Below are 22,418 nucleotides of genomic sequence, written 5' to 3'. Positions count from 1 at the left end.
ATAAGTAGTAAAACTGTGCATACTATCCTACCAGCCAACAGTTCATTATCCTACCCGCATTTGGTGGTACCGACGGTCACGATGAAAAAAAGGGACGCCATCAGGATGGCGAAGACCTGCAGCAACAGCAGCAGCAGCTGCTGCTGCAGTGAATTCTGCACGAAAAGAAAATTGCAGTACAGCAATCTGCTCCCCTGTCCTCCCCAGTCATCAGCCACGTTTACAACCCCACGCATCCTACCCAGCGAGCGGATGTTTTTGTTTTGGGCCATTTTTTTTTCAACATTTACCAAATGATGCCGTTTCTTTATTTTTTGGCTTTTACGAGTTTTTCGCTTTGTTTACAAATTCGAATCGAACGGACGCCATGTGCAACATCCAGTTGACGTTGCCCTTTTCCACGTCGCGGTCCCCTTGGTCAGTTCAGTCAGGCAAACCTCAGAGCTCGGCCAGCGGTTTTTCTTCGGAATAAATGATGCCAGCATGAGAGGACGATGCATGCGGGATGCGAAAGTCTTGATGACCGCGAATGCTGGCTTGTCGATTTAATTTAAACAGGTTTTTTTGGTGTATGTGTATGGTGGATGGAAACATGGATAGGGCAGCAGTGCGCAACAGCTGCCGGGATTTAAAACCGGCAGCAGGTGTTTCCGGACGCGGTGGGACCGAATTCGGTTTGGCCGCGAACTTCGAAACCAACCCGTTTATGGTTTTGAACAAGTTGCCACGTTTTGTGCGATCATCATCACGTATCAGGACACACAGGTTCAAGTGTAACAAGCTTGCAGATATTGCAACTATGTAATGCAACTGCAGTGCAACGGAAAGGAAAACATTCTCAAATAACCAACAAACGGCCACGGCAACTGGATCGGATCCACAAACTGCAGGCGCAGGCATTTGTGCCGGTGAAACCTTGCACGGGGCACGAAGAGGTTATCAGAAATAGGTTCCACACGAGCAGTGGAATTTGCTTACGCTCGCGCGGGCAAACGACGGTGATAGTGAACCGCCGAAGCTTGACCGCTAAACGGATACAACTGACCGCCGCCGCCGCCGCCGCTGCCAGTTCGGTGCAGGGGATGCAACAAGCTTGTGTGTTGTTTTTTCTGTTCATTTCGCGCGCCCTACTGCCAGTGCGAAGTCAATTTCAATGTCAAATTTCATGATGGTCATCGAATTCCCGCGAACAAAGTGAAGTGCAATATCAATTTTAGGGTTAACGACGCTAAGCTAGCGATTACACATTCCCAGCCGGCAATCGAATACGACGACGACGATATCGGGGCGTTCGGTTTCTGCTGGTTGGCCGTGGATTCCGGCCGCTGATATGCGCACTCAGCTGAAACCGTGCAACACTTCTCGGAGTCGATTTTCAACGGAGCTTTGAACGGACTAAATTCTGTTCCGATGCAAATATATTGTTGCTTCGGAAAGTTACTGGAGGAATTCACTGACTATTGTTTATGAACGTCTTTTTCCAAACCCGGAACAAATAATTTTAGGGCTTATAGATTTGAAATTTCTACAAGCAAGTTACATACAACTACTTTTTTTCCAAAGTGCTTAAATTTGTATTTCTAGTGAATGGTGTGTTTTCGGAACCACAAAAACGTTCTAGTATTTACATGAACTTCCTATAAATATGTGACAACTATCGGCAGAACGGCAGTTTACTGTATGAAACTTTGTTTTGTTTATTCACTTTGTTGGTACGACTCTCGTGAAACATCCATATTGCACAAGAATTTCATCTTTATGAAGATAAAAGCATGTAGTATATAGTTATCGAAGAACAATTTGAATATACCCATTCATTGCCTACGTTCCGAACGAGAAGATGATGAGTATTAATTAAGTCACGAATTTCATGGAGAATACATAACTTATTTTAAAAATGTCCTCTAGAATTTTCAAGATCCAATTTATGCAATTATACAAATATGAAAATAAATATAGAAATTCAATTTCTTAAATTTATTATCCCAATATTGTAATCGTTCTTTCTGAAAACTATGTTAAGCATCAACATAAAAAATGAAAAAAAAAAAAAACAGTCAAGAAAGACATCACATCTTATAAAATATTATGACTCAATTCGTCTCAACGAAAAAAAAAACAGCAAACGGTAAAAATAATCGGTTTTGCTACAGACGATAAAAAAGCACCGCTTCTAAATTTCCCACAGTCGAAACTTTTATTCTTCGTCTAATTCTGGCTCATTCTGGCACGGCCAACTGAACACAAATCGACCCAATCGGCGGTCGAGACGACCGATAAAGACGGAAACCTTATTTCACCTATCCACCGCGGCCATTGTTATCAAAAAGTGCTTAACAGTAGGATAGTTGGGTACAGATAGCTGCTGATGTCCGCATCCAATTGGATCAGCAGAACCAATTGATCCGCCGCCTTTGTGATTCGATGAATGGCGAAGAACTTTTTATTTTTTGAGTGAAAGTGCACATGCAGGTAGGTATCCACTCTATTATCGAATCGGTCTTCGATCAAAGAGAAGGTTGAACCACTTTCGTTTGTTTGTTTGTTTGTTTATACTATTGTCAATCGAGTGGAACTAAATGGAATGATACAAGGTTTGTCAGATATGTTGAAATACCGACAATTGATCCAATCTCGGTAAACTGTCGTACTAAGCAAATTGGCTGACAAGTACGATCACCCCGATTCAAGCCAGAGTTAGTCATTTTACTGGTCTACCGAATATTAATATCCTCCCATTAGCCCGGCTGAGCAGAACTGTCAAAATATACAATCAAAGGGTTCATTCTATTACACCCAGCAGTAATAACTCTTTGCAGTGATATGTTCTTGAATTCCCCTTCCTAACCCTGTGGAGTAACCTCCGACACTGAGGCCACTGTGACCGATGTCTGCGATGATGATGACGACGGCGACGCCGCAATGCATCGTGAAAATCGTACCGGGGGCTTTCCCCCTCGCACAAACACGGCGCATCACCCGGCAGAGGGGAAAATTTTCCGCCTACCCACTCGCGATGCGATACGATGCGGGTGCAGCCGGAGCAATGATTCGAAGCGATATCTTCATAATAATTGACTGGCATCAGGCCGGCTGCCAGACCCGGCAGCTTCATTACGTCCTAAAAGCCGCAGATCGTTAATTTTTCCGCTCATTTCAATTCATTTTCGGAGCGTAGCCCTCGACTTGCACGTCGGCGGCGGCGGCGTCTACGTCGTCACGATGGTCGCACCTGTTGGGCCTAATTCACTTTTCCCCTGTGTCGTCATTTCACTGTTTTTCCTTGCATCGCAGAAGCGAACAACAATCTTAAGCTGAAATGATTTTGTTTTGTTCTGAATTTATTTTCTGTTTTGGTGTGCACCTTTCTCCCCCTTGCTGCTGCGGGGCGGCCGGCGATCGGGGACTTGATTTACGCATTTCAATGTTATCCCAAATTGTTACGTAATCTTATCGGGAAACATGGCTCGCTACAAACTGACTAAAAATAAACGGAAAAATTGAGCGAATTAAACAGAAAGAGGGAACTCGATGCGGGGTCGCACGTATTAACTATCAACAGTATTACTGACAAGTAGGCTTTTGCGGTTGTTCACGGTTCGACAATCTAGCTCCCGGAGGTGACCACAGAACCGAAAAAACGGGTAAACTTTCTCTCCAAAAATTATCACGTGACGGGAACGGGGTTTGCCTGATAGTAGTTGGCGTTTTGCGACGAGCAGTAAATTTACACGATAAATTATTGCCACTTTATTTGCAAGCTTCTGTTGAGACCCCAACCCGAGATTTCAATTGGGACTGTGAAAATGCTTATGATTAAATGTTGTATACATGGTCAATATTATGATTATTAATTATTCGAGGTTTGAGTGGTTTTGACTTTTACTCTAGTTTTACTGATAAATCTGACCATGTTAAATTAATCATTCCTTTTATAACTTTCATTTCAGACAATAAGGGCTCTTGACTTCAATATGTTATGTAAGTATAAACCTCATTATCAAATTGAATGCGTTTTTTACCATTTAATCTTAAGGAGTTTCAAATTAAAGACGAAAATACACAGATGGATATCACGTCACTCATCAATGAAGTTGGCAGCATCCTCGCTTAAAACTAATAATTCAATTTGGTGAGCGATGGTTATAATAAATAAACAAAATGCTAATAATAAATAGACAGAATTCTGAATGAATAGATAAATATACGATTGACAAAAATTTCTAAAATAATACATTGTATCTATACAAAATTTTGTAAATTATCGATCTAAAATAAAAAGCGCTTGTTCGATTTTATAATGGTTAGAAAAAAATTTAAATTCGGCGAAATGTTAATTTTTTTTGGATTCTTTCTATTTAATATTTTGAGTATTAGGGTAACCGCTCCTATATTCATCTCAGTACCTATATTCATCTCATCACACCTTTTTGATCAATTTGGCGTCAAATTTTACCATATTTCCAACGTAAAACTTTCAGAGAATCGAGAAGCAAATAGATTTACTTTCAAAAATTTATAGAAATTTGACGGTAAATTGGACAAATGAGAGAAATAAGATGAATATAGGTGCACCAACCTGTTGAGATGAATAATGAAGCGATTACCCTATGATGAACTTGTATAGTTCAATAAAACATAAGTTCATGATACAAACGAAGAAACAATAAAATGTTAGTTTATAACGTTTTTCTTCATTGCATTTTTTTAGCTTCAACATAGTTAAGAAAGTCTAATGCTTGTGTATATGAATTTGTGAAACCGTTAGATTTTATTATTTTTAATTCTGCGTTCTATGAACAGTCGAGAAATTTTAGCTTTTAATATATTTTCTTTCTCAACTACTAGTAAATTGTAACAGATATGAACCTTAGTTACCCTTTCCAGAAAATGAGCTAATAAAGTTCATAAAACAAGACATATGCAATAGGAACACACAGCTAGAAATTCGGCGAGGAAGAATAAAAACGAATGATGATAAAACTGACAAAGCAGTGTATAGAGTGAACGATTCGGAGGCTGTGAAATAGAGCAATATCTTCTCTTTTAATATATGAAAAATGGAATAACGCAGTAATCAGTAATCACCATCATTTTAGTCGTATTAAATCTGGTTTTCATATGTTAAAAATACGTTATTTTTATGTTAGGAGAAAATAATTTATTTGGAAAAGTTTCAAAACATGTAAAAATATGAAACTTTGCTGAAGAAACAAAATTCCAATCTTCATTTGGTACAGAGTTACATTTTACAAGTAAACGTTGTTTCAAAGAAGCATTGGAGCATACAAAACACACTTTTTGTCGAAGGATACATATCTCCAGGATTCTTCCTTACAAAGTTATAGTATATTTTAGCTTATTTTCTGATAACTTTAACCCTCTATAGTGCCCAAGCCCGTCTTTATACGGGCTTCAGTAAAATTACTATAATTCTTCAATAAATTCTTTAAAAATGTTTATAACGGTTTATAGTGATTTCACCGGAGCCCATCTAAAGGTGGGCTAGGGCAATAGAGGGTTAATAGCGTACAGGGTAAAAAAAGGAGAATTCAATTATACGATTTTTGCGTAGTTTCCACCACTAATGGTATCATTTTGACAAGTAATAGAAAAATATCAATTACTTCCACTATATAATTTCCCTACCCATGGGTGGAGGACTTGACGGTGATCTGTCAAGCGTATTTCCTAACGCAATTTTTGATTAGACAACTAATAATATAAATAATAATTTTTTATTTTATTTTTTATGCCCAGCTGAATAATATAAATAATAATATAGTAATAACATAATAGTAACAACTCAATATTCAATAATCACCCTAATAGCATTCGTTGTGTTTGATTACGCTTGACTTATCACACCGCTGGTTTTAGTCTCGCATGACCTAACAAAACTAAATTCTGGCGGGGTCGGTAGGGCTTAAGCGAGGTTTATACTAACCCTAACATTACTAACAAAACCTCGTGACTGACGTCCACCCATTGCACTCATAGATATAAAGTAGCATTACTAACCAGCGTTGCTAAACGAGCGAGAAGCAAAACATATCCACTCCTTTCTGCTCGAGACTGAGATGTGTGCTACGCTTCTCCAGTCGTTCGCACACACACTTTCGAGAAACTCTTTATTATCCATGCATTTGCCAGAGCAGCAGCCAGCATACAGCCGCTCGCGAATTCTCTTTTGCTTTTTTACTCACGCCAAATACGCGAGTACTCGAATAAGAGTACTTGACTAGGAGTGCTTGAAAAAATGTGCCCGAAAACGAAAATGCTTCGTTCAACGACTCACGCATGCGGCTTGTCCATCGCTAAACTGTACCAAGCAGTTTTGCATCGTGCACCGTCGAGCGAAAGTGGGGTGATAAATCTATATAGAATCGCATGCTTGAACGTGTATGATATTCGACCACCTACTCGCAGTGATGCCACAATTTCAACTGTATTTCGAATCTCAGAAAATCACCTTGGTGGTATTTCAATCTGTATAAATATCTGCATATGTACTGGACATATCCCTTGAAATAAAAACACAATTATGCACACGTTTATGCGTAACAAATAAATATAATGAAACCTCCAATACGCTCAATAGCATTTGAGTTCTTTTTCGATTTTCAACTATATCGAAAAGTTTGTTTCGCGATCCACGAAAATCAAAAAAAAAAAAAAAATCTGTATAGTTCTGTACTATTTCCAGAAAATCTGTAATCTGTATATACAGATATCTGTATAAAAAATACGCAAAAATCTGTATAAGTACTGAAAAATCTGTATATGTGGCATCCCTGCCTACCCATCGAAATATTTTTTTCGCCACTCCGCTTTGTCGTACCTTGTCACTCCGTATCGTCATAATGCGTCTTGACGGTTGTGCTCGCGAGAAAGGGAGGTACACGCGAGTGGGAAAGTACGCGAGCGAGAGTGCGTGTCGGCCTATGGGAAAACTCGCAAGCATCTACGCTCGGTAGTGTGAAATGAAAAAAGGAAAAGAGAATGAGAAACAGTACGACAGGAGTATCTCTAGTGTGAGATTTCGGTAGCGGCGAGAACGCCACTTGGAGTATCGCATGCTTTTTGCGAGCGAGTTTAACAACGCTGTTACTAACCCTTCTGATTTCTCTCACAACTACTACTACTACTCATATTATCGGTTTTCTATATATATACATGTGTGTGTGTGTTTTTTTTCTTCACTAAATATCAGCTATTTTGACTGCGCGAATTTCTTTATTCCCATATGTCAATCCCAGTTACAATCTGACTGCTGTCGGAACGTTTCTTTTTTCTCTTTGATTCGACCCATTATCGCGCATTTGGCACCTCAAAAATAGTTAGTCGCGCATCGTAACTTTTGTTAATTTCGGTATACCAATGCCCCATGCATTGAACGTCGACAGCTGTCTGGCATGTCTTTCTTGCTTGCGTCGTGAGTTGCGGGGTCGTTTCTTTATTCCAGGGGCGGGTGTGCTCTGACCCAGTGGAATAAAGAAATTCGTTATCAGTTGTACGTTTTTCCCTTTTTCTGCTAGAATGACTCTCTTGCGTCTATGGGTGGTTAAAGGGTTTAAAATATGTTGACAGCGTAAATCTGGATGTGTGTTGATTGTACTGTTTGGTTTTGTTGTTAATCCACTCCCTTCTCTCTTTTTTTTATCGTTCTGCGGCTGCGAGATGAAAATTGCCGCAGTAGAACAACGAAAAGAACCAGGTACGTGACATAGGGCAGGAACGCGAACGGTCTTGCATGGGACATGTCAAAGAGAGCGATCGAGGACAGATGACGGCATGAATAAAGGTAGCAGACGTGAGGAGGAACGACCAAGAACACGAGGAAGACTGCCGACATAAATACCAACGGTTGGATGGCTTGGAAAGGTATAGCCAACACTACTGTGGTATGTAAGGTAAAATCGGTAATATGAACCGGTGATAACAGGTATGTTCTCCATTCAAATCATATATTTACCGTTGGAACCTCCAGTCCAGGGTCAATTTGTTCATCTGTGACATTGGTCTTGTCAGGTTGAATTGCTCCTGGAGGTTTTGACCTTACATTCATTATATAACTTGGGCCTAGTGCAACAGTAACCAATAAAACAATCCGAAACCAAACTTGGAATCTATCAGATAGCCGTAAGGCTGCAGTGTCGAAGTAAGCAACAAGGCTACGCTCTTCTGTAATGCTGTTAGATTCCGCTCAAAGTCCCAGCCTAAGATTCCAGCGTATGAACGCTACAGCTGGGCATATATATAAAAAAAAAATACTTCCACTATATAATTTTGAGCGCTGACAGGTGCCACTGATGTTTCATAAGGTACCTTTGTTTGATTTATCGTCATTTCGGAATACCGTTTGCCCATGCCCCGACATGATTCTAGTTTTTTTTTTTAATTCTCGCTTATTTTCCGTCGGTCTAGTTCCGCCACTGTTGTTGTGCCAATCACCGACGCCCAGGGAGGCGACTCCACCCAGGACCCTAACTCACGACCCGTTTATTAACGGACCGGCGCCAACGGCTTTACTTCCTCATGCGATGGAAGGCGTGATCCCAGAGATTTTTCGCCTCAGAAAATCTCCCGGTGTCGGCTAGGATTGAATCTAGAGCAGTTGGGTTGGTTGTGAGTGGATCACGCCACCTCACAACCATCGACACCTATGTCGGCGGTGGGATTCGAACCCAGGCGTCGAGCGTGGTTGGCGGAGAGGTTACCAACCACACTAGGCCCCCGCTCATGATTCTAGTTCTCATGAGTTATTTCATGCTACTTCGCACATCGATCCTGATCGACGATTTCCGATTTCGCTGAAACTTCTCTTAGTTGTTCCTTTTTGATAAAGAAGTCTTTTTATGATATCAGTTCTTCATGTAGACTCGCGACTGCGGCTTCGAAAGGGCCTATTCAAAATGGTGACTGATAGATAAAAATTTCTATATCGAAAAAAAGACTTGTTTGATTCAAATGGTGCCTTCAGCAATATGTAGGTAATAAAATTGCGGTTCTAGAAAAATATATATACTGTAAAAAATGTTTTTGTCTGTGCCAAATTTTCCAAATTATCACAAAATTCTGGATATCTAAGAAAGTACCTTTTTTGAAAAACTAACACATTAAAGATGACAACATGTACTACTATCTGTCAAAATTGGTGATGGCAATACAACATGGTTCGCCGGTAAGTTACCCATATTGAATTATAACAGGGTCAGTTAAAGAATGATTGATTATGGTATAAAAACAGCGCGTTGGATTGGTATCATTCTCTTAGTAATAGATTCTCAGCATTGTTATGTGTAGGTAGAAAAAAAAACAATCAAAAAAAAGTCCAGAGTGAAAATGTCAAAATACACAAACGTTCATAACTTTTTTGTTTTTCATTTTAAGCAAAGCAAAGCCTTGGTGCTACATTCCGGTTCGGAACTTGACCTTCTGTTTTTTTATACACAGACTTCGCAGCCGACTGTTTAGTATACAGGACAATTGCGGGGCTAGTGCTACGATCCTACTGACACTAACAGTCTCTCCCGAGCCGAGACTCGAACCTACGACGACTGGCTTGTTAGGCCAGCATCGTACCTCGAGACCACCTGGGAGATGTTTTTCATTTTACCATCACTAAATTTCGACAGGCAGTAGTACATATTGTCATCTTCAATGTGTAAAAAATTAAATTTTTTAAAAAGGCACTTTTTGAGATATTTAATATTTTTTTTTGAAATTTTCAGGAAAATTTGACACAGAAAAAAAATTTTCCAGTATATATTTTTTCTCTAGAACCGCAATTTTATTACCTACAACTTTGCTGAAGACACCATTCCAATCAAACAGGCCGTTTTTCTAATATAGAAATTTATTTCTATATTATTTCTATATATTAACACTTACTTGCTAGACTTGTTTAAAAAATGTTAGATAAGGTTTTGTAATTTTATGTACTTGTAGAATCCGCTGAAGATGACTGAAAAAATAAATAAGTAAGTCGAAACGTCCGGAAATTTGTGGCTTTTAATTTATTTCTCACCGATAAACGTCGATAATTCAACAGAAATAAAATTAAGCGGTGATGATCCCAACGAAACAATATAGAAATTTTCATCAATCAGTCACCATTTTGAATAGGCCCTTTTGAAGCAGCAGTCTTGGGTCTACATGAAAATATGACGGTGCTTCTCACATAGACTGGAGACCCATAATCCAGCGCTTTGAAAGGTGATTTCTAAATATCAGAGCGCCGGTTTCCTCTGCTGGTCCGTCCATTATGGAAGGCTGCAATAGAATAAGCGGATGAGATTTTATTTGAAATCGCCGCCCTTGCGCTGCACATGATCGGATAGACAATGAAGACTACACTTCTGTATGCTAGTTTTTATGCATGCCTACTGAGAGTGTGCGGTGGGCGTGTCGTTGTGCACTCGAGCGAGCATAGCAACAACAACAACATGTTATTTACAAATTTTTCAATAGTGTATCTGAATTGAACGTATGTTTTTGTTACAAGAACTCGCCCATAGAAGAATTTCTGATCGATTGATGTTAAAAACTCGTGAATTTGATAAGAAATAACAGAAATAAGCGTGTAAACCCTGTCCTTTTTTCCATGGTTGCTTTGCTAGATCTTCATTTTGCGCCCCTAACTTTCAGATAGACGTAGTCCTACGTCAAAAGAACATATTTAGCATCACTACCGATTTGAATAGATATTTGTTTTGGATTCCTTGACCCACTTTCTCATATATTATGTTTTGGTTTATTTCTATGCTTTTTTGGCCATAAATGAAAAGAGAGACGAAAAATAGCACTTTTAGCGAACAGGGAGGGTCTCACGGCATAAGGGGTGGTCCAACTAGTCCTAAAGCTAGGATGTTTGCATAGTGACCCTTATAGTCCTTCTTCAGGCCTTTTTCTTTTGTCTACTAATGTTTGTCTTATATCTGGTCTGGTCTAACTTTCAATTCATTTTTACTTGTTCTCATGTTAATCTAAATTTAGTCTCGTTTATATAATACTGAGTATCTAATTATGGTCTTATTTTGATCTCATTCCTGTGCCCGTGTTGGTTTGAACACTATTTTTAATTTTAAAATACTCTTCATTTAGTCCAGTTTCGATATTTTTGTGATCCAATTTCAATCTCTTGTTTGAAACTATATTGGTTTCATATCAGTTTATTTTTCGGTTCAATTTTGTTTTTATTTTGTTCTAATGTTGTTTTTATTTTGTTCCCGTTACAATAGGATCATTTTATTTCATTCCGTTTTTGATTTTGTACTTGTTTTTGATTTTTTTCAGTCTTCTCTTGTTCTGATTACGATTTCAATTTGACCCTGATATAATTTTGTTATAATCTCGGGTCTATTTTGGGTTTGTCTTTAATTTATTTTTTTTTTGTTCGCATGTAATTTCGGTTTTATTTAGGTACACTATTGTTTATTTCATTGTGGTGACTATCCTATTTTGAACATATTCGCATGTGTATTGTTTCAAAATCATTATAGTTTATATTTTTTGTTGTGTTATTTGGTTTGGTATTGCCTTTGGTCTTACTGTGATGAATCCAATTTCATCACAGTCTTGGTTTCGTCTGGTTTTGTTATCCTTTCTATTTTGTTCTCGCTACAAACTTATATGGTTCGGTGTCAGTCTTGTTTTATTCTGGGCTCAATCTGGCTACACTTTTTTGTGATATCGGCCTAATTTTTACGTCATTCGTTAAGTCAATAGTCATTCAATAGTTCCATTATTTTCATCTTAGAAAAAAAGGCACAGGTAAAGTGATTAAAAAAATTATGTGTGTATGAGTAAGTTGTGTTATCGAGAAAAAATTCAGAGAAAAATGTACAGTAGAGAGTAAAGAGTGAAACAGATTCAAAAAAATCCGAAAAGGGTTTTAGAGGCCATAAAAGGCCAATAAGAAAATCTTGAACAATGCAGAAATAAACATTGATCTTAATTCATGCTCAGATAAATCGAAAAATGATTCTAAATACAAGATAATGATCCTTGATTGAGCTCGTAAAAAATTTAAAAAAATATATAATTGTGCAACACAGAGTGACAATTTAAATTTGCTACGAAAGCCGTACACATCCGTATCAGTCTGCAGAAGGGGTGTGCGATACTTTATCGATACCGCGGGTATCGATACTTTTCTTTCGATATACCGAGTATTTGGCATCGACAACAAACTTCAACAAGCAATATTATCGGATATCGATATATTTTCATTTGATACTCGAAAAATATCGGAAGAAAATTCGTGTTGACGGTGTTGCTTTTATTTGTGTGGTTTTTGCATGTGAAAACATAGGAAAGAAGGAAGGAAGTATTCTTTTGTTATCACGCACATTATGAAAATTACATATAAGTTTTCCCGCAGGTGCGAACAGTCTTGAAACTCTCTTTTAACGCTTTTAACACCGTCAACGCGAATTTGTGAAATTCGTTCGACAACGAGCAAAAAAAAAACAGCGCGATTTTTATCTTTTTCAAAGTGTGGTTTTAAAACATTCACACGTAAATAAGTCTAATCTAGTAATTCAAATTTACATGTCATAAACACTTCCAGCGTTATTCGCTATCGACGAAATGAAAAATAATTAACGCAAATTGATTGTTTGTGGAAATGTTTTTTTCCTACTTCTTACATGCCTGCGAGGATAGTTTTAGCATTAAAAGATTCAGCAACTTCTTTACTTTGACATCAGTGCCAACGGTGCTACGACAAAAAATTCAGTGTAGGAAATCCGGTTTTTCGGGATATGTTAAGAAACTGAGGAATTTTTTGAATATTTGAACAGAATCTTACACTTATTGGTTCAAAGTCCATAAAACTTCTGTCACAGGTTATCACAGGTGTTATGGTGATATGCTCCCGAAATAGTCCTTCCAGAACAGATTCCATCACCGTTGAAAATATATGATCAATTTGAAAATTTGGAAAATTTACTATGCTTATAAACAAACCAATGCAACTCGCTCACAAGCAAAACTGCCAGATTCACGATTTCGTTCGTTTTTTCGTTTGCACTTCACCCGTTTCGATATTGCGATAATATTGAAGTATCGATTCTTCAATTGCGATATATTTGGTACTTGGTATAGGATCGTTTCAATATATCGAGATACCAAATATCGACACCTTCGCTTCCGATTTCCATCCCTAGTCTGCAGAGAATCGTTTGGTCTATATTTTTGATGACTGTGTTAGAAATTGAATATACCGTATGGAGTTTTGACGGAACAAATCAATAAATTGGTGCCGTTTTATGTCTATTCCTTTCTGAGCTGGCAAAGTTGTTGGCACGGTCTATCTCAAGTAAAAATTTAAGAATTATTGCAGTCCTTAAGACATAATCTGCCGTTCTACGCATATTTGTCCCAGTTTCTATGCAATTTTCAATTAACATGGGACAACTATGCGTAGAACGGCAGTAATCATTCAGTCTGTTAAAAAAAGTTAAGAACATTTACTTAAGATCCTTTCATAAACGCTTATAAAATACTGTGACTGCTTTAAAACTCTTTCAAGTTAGTCGCCTTACTTTGTAAGTGCCCCTCGTGAGATCTTGGCAAGTTATTTCAACCCTAGAAAGATAGTCTGCGTAAATTTGACTTCTCGCTTCCAATGACATAACCCTCTTCCTTTTCAAATATTGCGAATCCGTTTTTGTTTTTTCAAAAAACTAAATTCTGTTATTTGTTATGTATTGATGTGTTAACACCGTAATGATCACTCATTATTAATTTTCAAACAAACACTTGCATTTTGTATGATTTGAAATGCATGCATCAATTTACCGCCAAAATAAGATTGTTTTTCTAGGATTAAGTTCAAACAGCATTCGTGTAATAGAGTAAACTATACATTTTATAGTCATGCATCAACCAATTCAGTTTAATTTTTGCTCCATAAGTTTTGATCAGTGTCCCTTTTGGGTGAATTTTATTGCGACATCATCTTCGAGGAATGATATCACAGATTTTCGAAGTAAAACTCACAAGACTGAACATAGTTCTATTAGAAACTTTATTACTATCAACTTCATCTTGCAGAATAATCACCGTGATCATTTAATTACACAAGAAAACGTTTATTTTAGCAAAAAACTGTAGTCTAAAAAATGCGCAGATATGAAACATTGGATATGGTCGTGAAACTTATACTCACATAGCGTTTTATTCACCTCCAGGAGGATTTTGGCCACATTGTCAAAATAATGTATGGTGTTATCAAGCAACGTTTTCAACATAATACATGCATTGATTTTGTGATACGCGACTTGGTTATCCGGTTTATTTTATTAACTTGAACAAAACTATAGCTTTCATTAACCCGATCCCCGCCCGCGAAGAGAAATCAGTTTTTGCATCGAAAAATAACATTCAAACTCTTATTACTCAGCAACTGCATGCATAATTGGCACAAACTATATTGCATGTTGAAGATCAATCTGTTCTCTGACTGCTTAGAATATTTTCATCGCTGGAAATTTCAAGTATAGTTGTTAAGCTGTTATCAAAGTTTATATGTCAGGTGATGCCATATGGCATCACCCGCGAGGAATGGGTTAAAATCGTTGTCGAATTCCCAACACCTTCTTGAACACCTTGACACTTGAACAAAACAGTGGTGATTGTAGGTTTTGAGAACTAAAATAACTAAGATCAATATATAAACGTCAGTATGCGTCATTGAATTCTTAATAAAAATTAATTAAATTCAAAAACAAAGTGTTAATTTTTCCAAACTTTAGTTGATAAATTGGTACCTACGGAAGTGCCCAATTTCAACTAGTTAGATACCGGGTCTTCTACACAGGTTGAAAATGCACCTTTCGAACGGAAGGTATCGACGACGTGTTTTGTGTTAGCATCTGTTTCTACAAGCCGATTTGATTTACGGATATCGAAACCATCAACCGCGGGAGCTGCACGAAACGGGCAGGTGTTCTGTCCATTGATTCATTCAGCTGAAGGAAAAAGGTTGTGGAATGAATTGCTAAAAACAGTTTTATAATATGGTAGAATTTTGGCATTAAACAATGTAGATTTGATAATTTATGAAATAATTTCATAGCAGTCATCATGAGGTTCTGAACTTTTGAATTAGAGACTGAAACACACTAGGACCTGAATGGAATTAAAATTAAATTTCCTTGAACTCCACACTTTCGGATGAAACAATCGCAACGGAAACGCCAACTGGATGACGAATCCTTTTTTCTTCTTCGTCCGTCCGCGTTCTGTCGCTGTTTTCGAGCCGCCGGCCGCTGAGGAAGGGGATGGATAACGCTAGGGGAGGTATAAACAAACATATTTGCAGAAATAAATGCTCCCAGTAACAGAAGCCGACGCAATACAGGGAAGGGGCAACACGGGGGAACAGGATGGGTTCTGTCTGCTGGCGATGCACTCCTCGTATCGCATCAGCGCAAATTGTAAACCTCAACGGTTGCTTTTGTAGCCGAGGTCGGGAGTCATTGATGCGTTCAGTGCGCTCCGCTGCAATCCTTAGGAGTCATTGCGCACCCACCCGTCTGTTGTTGCACACCAAACTAGACCTAACCAAAATGGGTACTTGGCGCACATCAAGGGTAAAGTGTTCCCTCACGGAAGGAAGGCATGACGACGACGGTGCCCAGAGCATTGGGTTGCACTTGTCGGACTTCGCAGCCGACCATTCGACACGGAACGGAATGATGGCTGTTGGACTAAATTTACAGGCACTTGCTGAACTCGGGGTTGCGCAACGGCCGCCAATGGATGTGTTATACCTTTGGCTGCTCTATTTTCTCGCACTAGTTTGTTAATTATTTGATCTATCAACGCGCAAACTTCGACACGGCTCTTCTATTGCGCGCTCTCTGGGAGGGTCAAAAGCCGCTGTTGGTGCGAAGAAGCGGCTATTTTAAGTCGAGGAGCCACGTTACGCACTGTCGCCGACCAGTTGCACTACGGATGGACGGACGGGGGACCACCTAGATCTTGCGGGCAGACAACACTCGACGAATTTGACGCTTTCACTTAGCGTAATGCTCCTTTTGCTGTCCGAAAATAGAGTTCCTGCTAAACTACTGTCGACCATCGCCGCCGTCTTCGAAGAAGCAGTGCGCAGTTGGAGCCAGTTTCTATTTAATTTTGTTATCAGCACGGTCGCGTCTCGTACGTCTCCTCTTGTTGCGGGTCTAGACGACAGCCGCCGGAATAGTTTCCAACCGCTTAACGCGCTGCGGTTTACATACAGTCATCAGAATTGTCGAGAACCGAAAATGGACCGATAACTGTCTGTAGTCCACGGGAGATAACTCGATTTATGCTGATGATGACGATGACCAGCGGGGGGTTGGAAACTAGAACGCATCGGTCAAGGCAGATATACTTACACATGTTTGATAATATCATAAAAGTTTTGTGGCAAATCTCATAGTAAATCAATGATCGCATGCTATCAACTTTGAATGCGAACTTAAACACGAGTTACCTCAAGAACCTTTTAATTTCAAATTTAATAGCTTTATTCTAATGAATGACGTAAAAGTATTATTTTTTATATTTCATTTTTTATATTTCAGTCTTGACAGTTTTGCTTCGAGATATCCCCTTTTTTCCACAGCGAAATTTTTAAATTGCGATAGAGGCAGTCCACGCTCTATTAAAAATCTGATCGCTGATCGATCATTTCCGATAAAAATATTGAATGTTTCAAAATGCACCTCTTTGAAAATCTGCTTTTTTACCCGTTTACTACAATCTGTCAAAATTTGGTGATGGTAAAATGAGAAACATAAAAGTCATTATTAAAAATAAAAACTTTTTATTTTATTTTAGTTATAATAGTTTGATTTATGTTATGTCTTGAACAAAGTTGTAGATAGTATTTTTGTCGTTCTAGGAAAAAAAAAATACATCGTAAGAAAAAAAAACTTCTTGAGGAAAAGGTTAAAGAATCATTATAAATTGAATGTCCCAAAAAGTCTACTTTCCACAGATCTGATTTTTCTGCAAAAATTGCACATTGTTAGGTAAACATTGATGCTTCTCCGAACGTGGTGAAAAAAAGTTATGTTTAAAAAAAAATAATTTTTTTACTGTGTATATTTTTTTGGTAGGATAAAATTTTTATTTGCAACTGCAACAATTTGCCGAAAACACCATACCGATTAAACAAACCGTTTAGACGCTGTATATGTTTTCTACCATTTATTGATATTCAGCGCAGGTGAACATATCAAAGAGATTTTTGATTTGGCCGGAAATTTTCATAGGCGTTTCTATGAGCACAAGCTACCATTTCGTTCTATTGGTTTAATTTTCTCAAAAATGACACATTTTTGAGAAATGCTATATTAGGGAGGTATCGATTTTTAGAGCCAAAACGGTTTGTTTGGTCGGTGTGATGTCTTCAGCAGAGTTGTAGATAATACTGGTCAATACAGGTGCACTCCAAAACCTCGAACCGGAAAAAATAAAAGATTTTCTTTGGAACAAAAATTGAAACTTATTAAAAAAATTTAAAAACAATTTTTTTTTAAATCTAACTTTTTTATAAAAACTACAAAAGTTTCCATAAACAATGGAAACTGTCCGATCATTGAGAAATCATTGAGATCTGAGAAAATCTAGAAAATTGAGAAATCTAGCAATAAAACTGCAAAGTTGCAGATTACAGAAAACAAAATTATATTATAGCTTTGTTTCCTTATTTCTCTATGATCGGACAGTTCCAAAGTTTAGGTAATCTTTTTTAGTTTTTATAAAGAAATTAGATGTTTAAAAAATAAGCTCTAGCCCTATTTAATTTTGAATTTTCCTCTTAACTTATTTTATGACTTTCCTAAATCTTGTTCCTATTTTTGTCAATTTATCGTAATTTAAATCAATTCTTTGGTTCGCTTTTTGTCGTTTATTGTAATTGCTTTCAGTTATATTCTTAGATTTTTTGACGCATTCTGTAAAAAAGCAAAAGAAACTGACAAATGTTACGTAAGATTTCAAACGATAATAACAGCATAACCACATGATGAATAACAATAACCAATATATTGTTGGATAGATAAAACGTGTAACAATTTTATAATACGCTAGTCTTCATTATTATTTCACTGCTCTACGGTGAAAATTGATAAAAAGTTACAAGGAAGTTTACGCGAACAATGAACCAATCCCACGCGAGCATTCCTAGCACAGACGATGTGAATGGACACCAACCATTCCCTGTGATATTCTCTGTTTCAATATCAAAAAAAAAAAAATGGACAGAGTCTCCCCGTCCCAACAGTTTCAACATCAATTTAAGTTTGCTGCCATTAACTTAGACTAATCTGAAGTCTCGAAGGTAATGATCTTTCGAAAAGTTTTGAAACAAGCCTTGAACAATTTCTAAACCTGCTGTCAGAGCAAAATAAAAACTGATGTCTTGAAAGAAAACATGGTGGTAAAAGCAACAATACCGTACAGTATAATATACATATTATGTGGAGCAGAGCGCCGCTGGTCTCTCGTCGTCTGCAGTGGTACACGACTTCTATTTCCGTGTAATCAAGGAAAAACTGCAATGCTGCTGCATTGATAGTGATTAAAAGTTTATCTCATGAATATGGTTACCTTAAAAAAACATAAATTACTCAACAAGAATTGAGCATTTTTGCAACGGTCATAAGATTTTTTTTGCATTTTATCTTCGATATTCACTAAATGGTTGTGATCGAAAGAGTGGATTTATGGAAATACAAATTTATAGGAGCTTAAGAGCCAGCGATTGCTTCTGAATATTTTGTCGATTCACTAGGATCTATTCAGAAACTTTGTTACACATTTCAACATTGTTAGATGATATATTTTTGTTCTCAACTTAACAAATAATATTCTTACGTATATTAGCTGTCTTCGTAACACAGTGAATGTAATTGTTGGCAAATGAAAAAAACTTGTCAAACAAAAAACAGAAATTAATCATTTCGAACTTATAATTGTCGATTGTCATGATTTTTCACTGGAACTTGTTGATAATTTTGTTCAACATATCTTCTTATGTTTTCCTATGAGTGAATTTTTGTAACGGCTTCGAAATTATTGCCATAATAAGATTTATGTAATAAATTTAATTTGATCAGAGTTAAATAAGACAAAATCATGTATTATGATGATTGGTTTATGAGGCAATAGAGTTAATTCTGATTCAGACGCATTGCGAGAAATTCTTGGTGCTTCTACAATAACAACGACACGCTTGTGCTTTGTTAAATAAATGTTGTTCGCACAAAAAAAAACACTACACAATATCGTTAAGTGTAATCGAAGTTCTTTCGAATGTTTCTCAATATATTTCTAAAAAGAAAATTTTTATACGTATAAAAAATACTTAAACCACAAAACAAACGAATTGTTCCTGTCTGCAAATTCTGTAACCTTTGTAACTAAAAATCCTTCTATTAACAGTGTTTAGTCCCACGTCACCATTTCATACAACCCTAGGGCTGTATACCTTGTAGTATTTACATTTTGTTAAGTCTTTTTTATATCCTGTGTCCTGTTTTCGTGATGTTTCAGTTTTTTCTCGAGTTTTTTTTTTCACCAATTAAGATATGGCAATACATTTTATAATTATTTTTTCGTAGACATTTATGTTATGTGTTTAGTTGTGTTTGCTCTTTTCAGCCTATTTTTATTGTTTTTTTTTTTATTTTCTTATTGGTTTTGTAATTCTTATGATGCCGTTGGTGATAGTTATTTCTGTCAAGTTTTATTTATTCTAGTATTTTTAAATTGCTTTGTTAGTATGTTGATGTTTGATCTTTTATTTTTTCAATTGCTCATTATTTGGCTTTGGCTTTGCTCTTTTTTATGAGATTTTTAATCTAATTCCTAGTTTTGTCAATTTATTTTATTTTACCCCTTTTTTCCTGCTTTTTGTTGTTCATTTAAACTGCCTTCAGTTGTTTTTTTTTTAGATTTTGTTCAATCCGTTCATGTCTTCGTCATTTTTTTTAGATTCCAGTTATTTGTTCTAGTTTTTTCAGCTATCAAGATATACCAATAAATTTTGATACCTAATTTTGACGTAGAACTATGTCTTCCAGGAAGTTGGGCTATATTGAAGTGTAAAATGAAAATCTATAAACGGCAGAGGGTTCGATTTAGTTACCTCAAGAACCTTTTAGTTCAAAATTTAATAGCTTTATTCTAATGCAGAGGCAGAGGGGAAAAATTTGTGCAACTCCAAATGCTAATAAGTCACTAAGTTTTCAATAGATTTCCTTCGTTCTTGCAGCAATTAATTGAAAAATCATCTATGCATTCGTCCGAATGCAGAAAATTGTAGTTTGATTGTTCGAACGTTCTATTGAAAATTGTCAAGCCTTGTTGAAACACAAATTTCGGTGGTTTTTTTATGCTTGCTTTCCCTAGCACCTAGTAAACTGAGCATGTATTCCTTGGGCTATATAAGAACCTGCTTCTGCATAAACTTATCAATTTACTAGTTGATGGCCACTATGACGGTCCTAACTAGCAGCGGTAGTAGTGGTAGCAGCAAAAGCGGTTCATAACAACACTTGCGTTGTTGCATTCGGTAGTGATCGTGAATTATTTGAATGATATACGCTAAGATTATGATAGACTATATTTTGCAACAATGCAACAATGAATATAATGTACCAAACAGTCTTATGTAGTTCTACGTCAACCCCGCGGTCGTGGTTTTGCATACAACCCTCCTTTTTTTTTTACTCTTAACTTACTGTTATTTTTTCAGCTTTTATGTTTTGTGTTTTTATGTTTGTCCTTATCTACTAGTCAAGTAATTTTCTTCAATTTACTTTCATTTTAAGATTATTCTATTAGTTTATCAATTGTTATGCTTATTATCCGTTTTTGACGTAGGACTACGTCTTACCGCACTGCATTGGGATATATTCTGTGGAAAGTGAAACCATTGTGTGGCTTTGGAATGAATGATTTCAAACGGTAGTACTTGTGTATGGGTTACATTAATTAATATGTCGTTGCATTCATTTAATCTGGTGATACAATTTGGTGATACTACAGTTTTCATTATTACTTTATTGCAGTGAAAATTGATAAAAAGTTTCAAGGTTGAATTTTTACGAACAATGAACCAATCACATCGAGCACGCTTGGCACAGACCTCAAGAGTAAACACCAACTACTTACTGTAATATCCTCTATATCAGTGACAATCCTTGTTCCAAAAGCTCAACTAATGTTTGCCTTCATGAGCCTAGACTATTTTGATGTCTCGAAGGTAAAGCTTTTTCGAAAGGCTTGTAACAGCCTCCTCTATTATACAACTAGATGATCCGGCAAACTTACTTTTAACTAACTTTTACCTCTTCAGGCTGTCCAAAAAAATCAATGTTGAAAAAGTCAAGGTGCTCAGCCCTCAATTGAAAGATGAGGTTATTTATAGAATTTTTGTAGAACATTTCAACTTTCTAAAAAATTGTTTTCAGGTTGCCCAAACGTGATTTATGAAAAACTGACTTTTCAAGCTACAAACCCACTCTTTTGCACTTTTTTAAAATCTGTTCGATTCCTACATTTTTCCATATATTTTTTTTATTTTTGTAGGGTTGTTTTCGAATATTTTGCATGGTTTAGTTCAGCATCGCATTCAATTATTTGACTCACAGAGCCTATTGAACATCACAAAAAAGTGATTTTTTCTCATAATTTTTAGATAAAACCCTTTAAGAGACATACTAAAAAATTTTTTGATCAAGAAATGAAATTTTTATTGCAAAGACGAAAATTTACATGAAAAAAGATCCTTGATATCTTATCTGGGGGCTGATATATTGGGGTTTTTACATGTGATGGAAAACTATGCATTTTTACAAAAAGCCACTAATGCTCAATATCTTCATTGCGCAGCGTTTTATTTGGCTGTTTGTGCGAATAATTTCCTAAATAGTTATTCAAATGTTGATTTTAGCCATAGGGTATGTTTGGAGAAGTTTCAGGATATTCAAAAATGCATCTTTTAAAGTAGAAAGACGAGTGATCAATCTCACCAATAAGTGAGTAAAAAATTTACTTTTTAATCAGAATAAGATAGACGCACGGTGTCTTCGACAAAGTTTGAGAATATCTTAAAATAAGAAACTTTACCGAAGATATCATGTTTCTATCTCTTATTACTTTGAGTTTTCTATTAGAGGGCACTAAAAATCACAATTTTCATTCTAACTTTTTCCGCAGATTTTTCCGAATTTTTAAACCTTCTACTAAGTTATCAGCCGTCCAAAAATGCATCTGGTTTTTGAACATTGTTATATTTTATCTCCCAAAGTAAAACAGTTATTTAACATATTTGTTAAAGTGCATTGTTTTCCATCACATATAAAAATGCCAATATCTCAGCTCTCCGATAAGATATCAAGTATTTTTTT

The 22,418-nt window shown here is 36.7% G+C and overlaps 1 protein-coding gene across 1 annotated transcript in view; it reads left to right on the top strand.

Moving 5' to 3' along the window:
* LOC129719125 (mitochondrial cardiolipin hydrolase) overlaps positions 1–22,418 on the top strand; it is a 243,734-nt gene that overhangs the window by 82,613 nt on the left and 138,703 nt on the right. Inside the window, exon 3 of the mRNA XM_055670556.1 lies at positions 3,951–3,981. The gene's annotated coding sequence lies outside the window, so the exon portion shown is untranslated. The remainder of the gene's footprint in view (positions 1–3,950; positions 3,982–22,418) is intronic.

The sequence above is a fragment of the Wyeomyia smithii genome, chromosome 1 (assembly GCF_029784165.1).
Source record: "Wyeomyia smithii strain HCP4-BCI-WySm-NY-G18 chromosome 1, ASM2978416v1, whole genome shotgun sequence".
NCBI classification, from domain to species: domain Eukaryota; kingdom Metazoa; phylum Arthropoda; class Insecta; order Diptera; family Culicidae; genus Wyeomyia; species Wyeomyia smithii.
This window is presented reverse-complemented; position numbering and strand designations above follow the sequence as displayed.